The following is a 7791-nucleotide window of genomic DNA, read 5'->3' on the forward strand; positions in this document are numbered from 1 at the left end:
CTGTTGTACGCGCCGTTCGGAACACGTATTGCTCCCTCGTGCACCGATTTAATCTGCCAGATCGTCTCGCCTCTTTCCGGGCGACGGGGTCTCTTGCGGTCGCGCACCGTGCACCCTACAGGTCGTGTCCCGTGGGGACCGAGGCGCCGGTCTCCCGACGGTACGGCACTCCCGGCAGGGCGGATGGGGATCTCCACGGATTGTCGTAGAGCGATGACCGGCGCCGTTAAAGAAAGACCCGACGCCGTGCCCTTGGACACGTCGCCGGGTAACTCCCCAACTGCGTGAGTCTCGAGCCGTGCCCTCGCAACCCGCGAGAGGTCACATGGGAGCAGGTTCGCCTAGACGCCTTATGCGTCCGGGGTCGCATAGGTGTTTATAAACTTTAAAACCTTTAAAGTTCGATGAGTGATTTACGTTACAATATACGAAGATAGGTGGGCTATTTATATCTCTGGCACATTCCGAACAGTTTTGTTCTTCTGAATATTTAACACATTTAGGAGGTAATTAATAAAAATTTTTGTATAATTAAAACGTTGAAAATGTTGACATTGAGGAATATAATTGTTATTTTCCATCATTATTACACACTAAAAAAGACGATTGAGAGAGAAAATGTTATGCGTTGATTTATCAAAAATTGCTGCGACAAATTGGGATTGGTGATTTGTTACGGTACTGTAGGCAGGTTACATAAGTGACATTGTAGTCTGATTCTGTTGGCGTTTCGTACATTTCGTTACAGTAATTGAGGTTTTTAGATTTCTAATTATTAAAGAGAATATTCTATCTACCGAAAGTTGATATGTAATAGACATTTAATTTCGGAAAGATATTTTGTAACAAGCGATGGTAATCGACGGTTGATAAGTTCAATTTTAGAAAGATATTTTTATTATGAATGTTGGCATTTTCAAATATCATTGACGAGATTTTTTTTTAGAAATTTTTGGTCATTCGATAGGGCAAATGAGGCCATTTGCGTCTTACTGGCATTTTTTATTGTATAATCGTTTTATATACACAAACAATCAACAAAATTAAACTATTATGTTATTAGAATTAAACTGAATAATATTTGTATATATTTTTGTAGAAACTGACCCTTGGTTGCGCATTATTATTTATTTTAAACTATTAAAAAAATAAATACTAAATAGTTATGATTTTACAATTAATATTAAAAAATATTTGTGGAGAGCCACACTGTTTCGTGCGTACTTTCAGCGATCAATTATTTTAATAATTTGAATAAATAAATAATACAACTTATTAACGAACATAGGGTTTTTATTTAAATCAAACATAGTATAAGTTAAATATTTAAATAATGGCCATATGGTTGAAAGTGCTTAGGTCTTAACGGCAATGGTACATCAGATATTTTTGATATCCTTAGAGTTGTTTTTGATTTATGTTATTGCTGAAGAACAATCTCCAGGATGCAATTTACATATTATAATCGCCAACACGTTTCAGTGCAATCTCTTGTTGCATAAGAGTGACCTCGATGCTGCATTTCTATCCAAACGATTGAAACGCGCAAATGAAATATCTTATTGAAAACGCGTGATCGTTTATGGCCTAATATTTTATTCGTCTTCAGGCCCTAGATTGCAGCGTGTCCCCGATTTATTTGTGTTCAATAATTTTTTCCAACTTAATGGGTTCTCGATTCACTTTGGGGATATTCTTAATCTGGTATTTTTTATTAACTACAGTGTTTTAATAGAAAAATCAGAAATGGTTTCTGTTCCCTATAGTCATGTCACCACACTTTTGTTATTAAATTCACCATTAACTCTGACCTTCAAAATTTTGATAACTTTCATAAATATTTTAATTTATATTGTGCATGCTATCCTGAGATAATATGTTTTAAGGTGTGAGCTCTTGCCCAATTTAGTGTTGGGTTGTTCCAGAAATTAAACAAGTGTTCTAATATCTAGACTCGTCATAAATTTGAATTCAAAAGTTGCTAATAATCGCTCTTTACTCGAACTGAGTGTAAGCTAAATGCCGATCCTAGATCTTTTTGGACTTGTCTGGAAAAATAAATCTTGTGGGGGTATTTCATATACTGTTAATTTAAAGATAAAGAACAGTTTAGGCTCTGAATCAATTTCTAGCCTCTTTTTTTCATATTTTAGCACAGTGTGGTGTTGTTAAGTAGAATATTTTAATTGAAGGCAAGACTGTGTGTACACTGTGCAAGTGTGTAGTGAATTATGGCTATGTCTATCACACTCGTAAACCTGAAATTTGTTGCAGAAGTTTAATTCGAAGCTGGATGTTTTTTACCAGTAAGAACTGTAGGTTTCAAAAAGCAGTCAACTTGGAATTTAATACATCCTTTAAAGGTATGAACTGGATTACAATGCACAGTAAAAACATACTTAACAGTAGAATTAGCTTTTTATTTTGATTAATGTCTAACTTAAAAGTAATTAAAGTTTTTAATTTTTAATGACCGATTTTATAACAATCAGTTTTTTACATTTCCCCTCTAACCAATAAAGAAAAAAAACAACACAACAATTAGATAAATAATTTATGATTTACAAACTCTTGGAACCTAAGAATAAATACTAAAAATGTTAATAAAGTGGATTCTTTTTCTTATTTTCTGTGGTTATTTGTCTATGGTTTTGATATTTTCATTAATAGGCTTGATATATCCAATTGTTTTTAATAGTGTTAATAGTTGAAGCATTTATTTTATGAGGTTAGTTTTAGTGCCTTCATTATAACTTGAATGTTACCTTCACACCAAAGTCTAACACTAAAATCTGCCATAGCTAAAAACAAAAATAAATAAATACCTTTATTATGAATGAATTTTTTTCATGATTTGTGGAATGTTAAATTGGAAAATTTAAAATGTATAAATAATTAATTTTATGTAAGTATAAATTCGTTTAAAACCCGTCCCTTGTGTTAATGAATAATAGCACATATTATTTAAAAACTCTAAATAAATGAACAAAAATCTTATGTTAAAGCATAAAAAATGGTCATTAATAATAAGAATCAATCTCATCCAATAAAATCGTGTTTTCCTTATAGATTACTACAAGCTTGTATATTATGGGCTAAGATCGTATAGGAATAAATTTGAGATAGATTAAATCTCCAAAATATAGATTTTCCATTACAAAAAATTAATTAAAAAATATTATTTTTTTTTGTAAATGTATAATAATTTTAAGAATCTCTTAAGTCAATAACTTTGTTTGATTTTAGATCTTGTATTTGTGAATAAAAAAACTACCCTTTCAAACATTTATGCTTATCGTGCATTAATTGTAAATTCATTCATTAGAATAAAAGTAATTTTAGATTGAGTATATAATAATATAAAAATCTAATAATTTCTTGAGGTTTATTATTAAATTAAAATCTAGCACAGAATCTATTTCAGAAGTATTAGTCAATTTCCTAAGCACACTTAGAAAGTAAAGGAGTCTTATCAGACCATTTTTTTTTTTTTTTATTGGTTTTGACAATTAAAACTTTTTTGTGTTAAACCCTCAATTATTGTACTTCAAGGCTTCACGTCAATGCATAAGAATATAGTGTACAAATCGTGTAGAAACATCTGTATTACGTCGCATTTTCGATCTGACGTGTGATTTCCACATATCGTCGGAATAGCTACCCACCAATTGCCCCTTTGCATATACACTCAAATTCTTCGTCTAATATGATAGAAAAAAATAGTTTGTTTAGTCTTAGATCAGAAAGTTTAACTACATGAAAAAAGTTAAGCTGATTATACAATTATGTCTGGTCTTAAGTTTCCTTATTCACTGTAGACACGGTTCCAGGCTAATTATTTTTGTTTTATATTATCCAGTGCGACGGTAGTACCACGAAGCTAAGTATAAATAAAAAAATAGTGTAGTAGCCACTAACGTATAATAACAGAAACTAAGTTGTTCCATAAAAATACCGTGCTAATTTGTGTTAACCATTCGGCCAGATCTACAGTGCAAAGGGCTAAAAATATAAAGTCGTATAACATTTCAATCGATCAGAAATATTGTGTAAATGGGAACAGAGAAACTCGAAAGTAGATTGGTTAGACGGCTTTAATATTATAACTAAAAACGTTTAAATATTTTTAAGACTGATTTTGAGTATGCAACGAAAATATAATATGTCTTCTCGATTCGTCGCTTATCCATCAACACTACTCTTATTGCGGCGGCGACGACGTAAGACGTACAACGATTACGACGGTACGGCCTTTCAGTTGCCGGAGACCAACCATTTTGTGTTTTAGTACCGACTTTCAATTGACTTGTCATAAAGATTGAAAACTTTTGAAACCTCTTAATCGTATTAATTCTACACAAATTCAATTTTAATAGATTTTGAATCCTCTTATATTTCACAAGAAAATATCTTAAGTACCTACTATTGACGTAAGAAAACACAAAAGTTTTTTTACCGTTAAGTTAAGTATCACTTTTTTTTTGTTATGCCAAATTATTTATTTATTGCATATCTGAAGCTAACAGTTGTGAACCTATTTTCGATAAATTACATTGTTTGAGATTAGGTATCTACACGGCACACACACAGTATTGCTATTTTATAATTTAACTAATAACTAAAAAAAAAAATATATTATTAATAATTAGTGTATAATAGAATTCGCACCTGCTGTATTTTCATATAACGTCTTCTTAAGATGATTGTAGTATTTTAGCGATTTACCTAAAAAAAAAAAAATGTATCCAATATATATTACAGTAATTTGCTTAATAAACTATTTAAATGACAAATCATTCTTTAGGATTATTTATTTTAATACAATAAATTATATTTTATATTATGATAATTACATTTATTTTCAGATATATCTATATATTATATATACGAACTGCTTTTATGGTAGTTATTGACAGGAATATTAACGAGGTTATGAACGATGGAACACGTTGTAATTATTATGAATTTAATTTTACACAGTACCCACAATCATATTCACATTTATGAATGCATAATAAACCTATACCATATGCATATTATATAACTATTGTAAATGAAAGTTCTGTAGGAATGGAGATAATGACCGCAACATACGGCGATGCATCTAATTTCTGGATATGTATGGTAACGGTGGTTGTCATAATCATACACTTTCAGGATAATAAATTCGTCATTTAAATTCGTGTATATTTACGTAAAAATTGTTACACACATCGACACTTACAGTGAAAATAAATTTTTCATACCAATCTAGTATTAATTTCGATTTTCATTTTAACTATTTTAATGTGACTACATACATAATATATAAATCCTACAAGTTTAAGGATACGTGAGTAATAAAAATTGTTATACAAAAATATAATTTACCATAATCAGGAGACCCAGGAGCACCTATAACAAAATACAATTATAAGATATGCCATTAAAAAATGTTCTGTTAAAAACTACATGTTTGTATTTATATATATTGTAACAGGGGGCAAATGTAAACTCTTCTAAAAGATGAAATAGTAAATTCCCTTATAAGTAAACTCCCCTAAAAACATTTAACTAACATGTATTACATTTCCATACATTTTTGCATTTTAATTTCGTTTTTTTCAGTATTTATTTAAATTTAATTAATTAATTGTATCTTTGTTATCATTAAATTATTAAATCATTAAAAACAAACTAAGTGTATTTTAGTTACATTCAATATAATAACCATTTTGTTAAAATAATTTTATTTTTGTAAATTCAAAATATATTCGTTAAATTAATAATGTATTTGATAAAATTAACAAAATTTTAAGTTATTTTAATAAAATTTCGATAAAATATTTTAGTTGAACTAAATAAAAAAGTTATAAAACCAAATAATTTTTATTTTTTATTTTAACAAATATCTCATCTTAATATCAATAAGCATTTTATTGACTTAATTTTAAAAATGATATTATTATTTATTGAATAGAACTACCTCCACGAGGTGTTCTCTGGGATATACTAAATGGTTCAAAATGTTTTTTAGGGGAAATTACGTAAGTGTAATATGGCGGTAGCAAAATGTTTTTAGGGGAGATTACTTAAATTGCATTTAATTTGGGAATTCGCTCTATATTAGATTTTATTAGAACGGTTATATGTCTGATTATGATCAATTTTTGAACAGTTTTTATAACGTTTAACCAAAGCTTGTAATCGAAAATAGGTAAATAACGTTGAACGCCTAACGTAGTCACGAAAACTACAAAAGCATGACTTTTATAGTTGATTGATGTTTAAAAATATAACTATTTATTTAATTTATCCAGTCAATGCTGGATAGCATAGATTTCACAATGACTAAGCAATAAATAAAATGTCTTAAATTGATAGACAATCTGTATAATATTCCATTTATTTATTAAAATATAACTTGAATCGAAAAAATAATGTATTATTATCATGCAAATATATTAAATTCATAAGATAAACTACTATACAGGGTGATTTTTTTATCGTGAACCAGTTAATATCTCGGGAAGTATAAGGAATTTTAAAATAATTTTTTTTTTTAACTTTCTAGGTTTTACTTTTTTACACTGTGTTACAATTTTGATAATTTTAACTTACTCCCTTATTTGATAAAACACTATCAACTTTTGATTTTCAAATAGCGATACCTATTTACGTTAACAAAAATCTATAGACATACTGAAAAAAATAAATTTCACGTTTATAGAATTTAATTTGAGTAATCCGTTTGCGACTTATTAATGTTTCAATATTCGTTTAATTTACTGCTACTGGGCAATCTTACAAACCCAACAGTAAAAACCAGAAGTCAAAAACGAAATTTTATTTCAATTTAACACTAGCCATTAGGGTCATAATTGATAATAACAAGATAGATAAACAATACTATTAGACAAAAAAAAAAGTATCCTATCTTCACTCCCACCAGAACACCGAGTGTCAGTGAAATGAACGACTAGCCTGCAGCGCAGCTTATCAGCTATATGTAAAGTATAAAAATAACATTTTACAAATTTTACAATTTAACCATCATGGTTACACAATATAACACTGGTTACTGTTTCCTGGTATACAATCTTATCACGTATTAGTTGATAAACGATAATAAATGCCGGTAGAATTCAAATAAGCACCTTTGCAATCCAAACTTGACGACATTCATAATCATCAAATTTTAAATGCTGAACAGTATTTCATTTAAATGGATGATATATTTTTTTTTCGCAATTTTCTGGACTGAACTATATGAAATTCCTACTTCTTCTAAACAAATAATAATAAAACATGATAATTAATAAATAACAGTAATTTTATGCTTGATTCACAAAAAAATGAGACATGGTTTGCCAGACTTACATCAATGTGTTTGTGAAATAAACAAAAACCACATCTAATAAAATAATATAAAACATAATTGAACTGAATCAAATCATACTCAGGGGAAATAGGAGATTATCAGTCAAGATTATATGGGCCCAAAAATGAACTGGAGCATACGTATGATCATAATATGGAAACCAGGCAATAATTGTTTGAGGATTTACTGTTTCAGGGAATACCTTAAGCTCAAATATAAACAATATATGTATTTAATTACTCAATACTATTCTTAAAGATGTATTAGGATTTTCTTCTAATTTTTGTAACACAATTTGAAAATATTCTTTAGTAGTTTTAGTACATTTCCTATTTTTACTCTTATTGAAACTTCCTGTAGATTTTAAGTTTTCAATTTAAAAATGTTTAATTTATTCGTGCCTTCAGTCAAGTAAGCCAGCAATGTAACTG

General features: G+C 29.0%; 1 long non-coding RNA gene across 1 annotated transcript; it reads right to left on the reverse strand.

Moving 5' to 3' along the window:
• Positions 1–2651: 2651 nt before the first annotated feature.
• Positions 2652–5419, reverse strand: LOC112602805. The gene is made up of 3 exons (XR_003115134.1): positions 5371–5419; positions 4669–4725; positions 2652–2801 (listed from the first exon to the last, which is right to left on the reverse strand). It is a non-coding gene; the product is annotated as an uncharacterized LOC112602805 (long non-coding RNA).
• Positions 5420–7791: the final 2372 nt, after the last annotated feature.

Source organism: Melanaphis sacchari, unplaced genomic scaffold, assembly GCF_002803265.2.
Source record: "Melanaphis sacchari strain LSU unplaced genomic scaffold, SCAv2.0 Contig905_pilon_pilon, whole genome shotgun sequence".
Classification (NCBI taxonomy): Eukaryota; Metazoa; Arthropoda; class Insecta; order Hemiptera; family Aphididae; genus Melanaphis; species Melanaphis sacchari.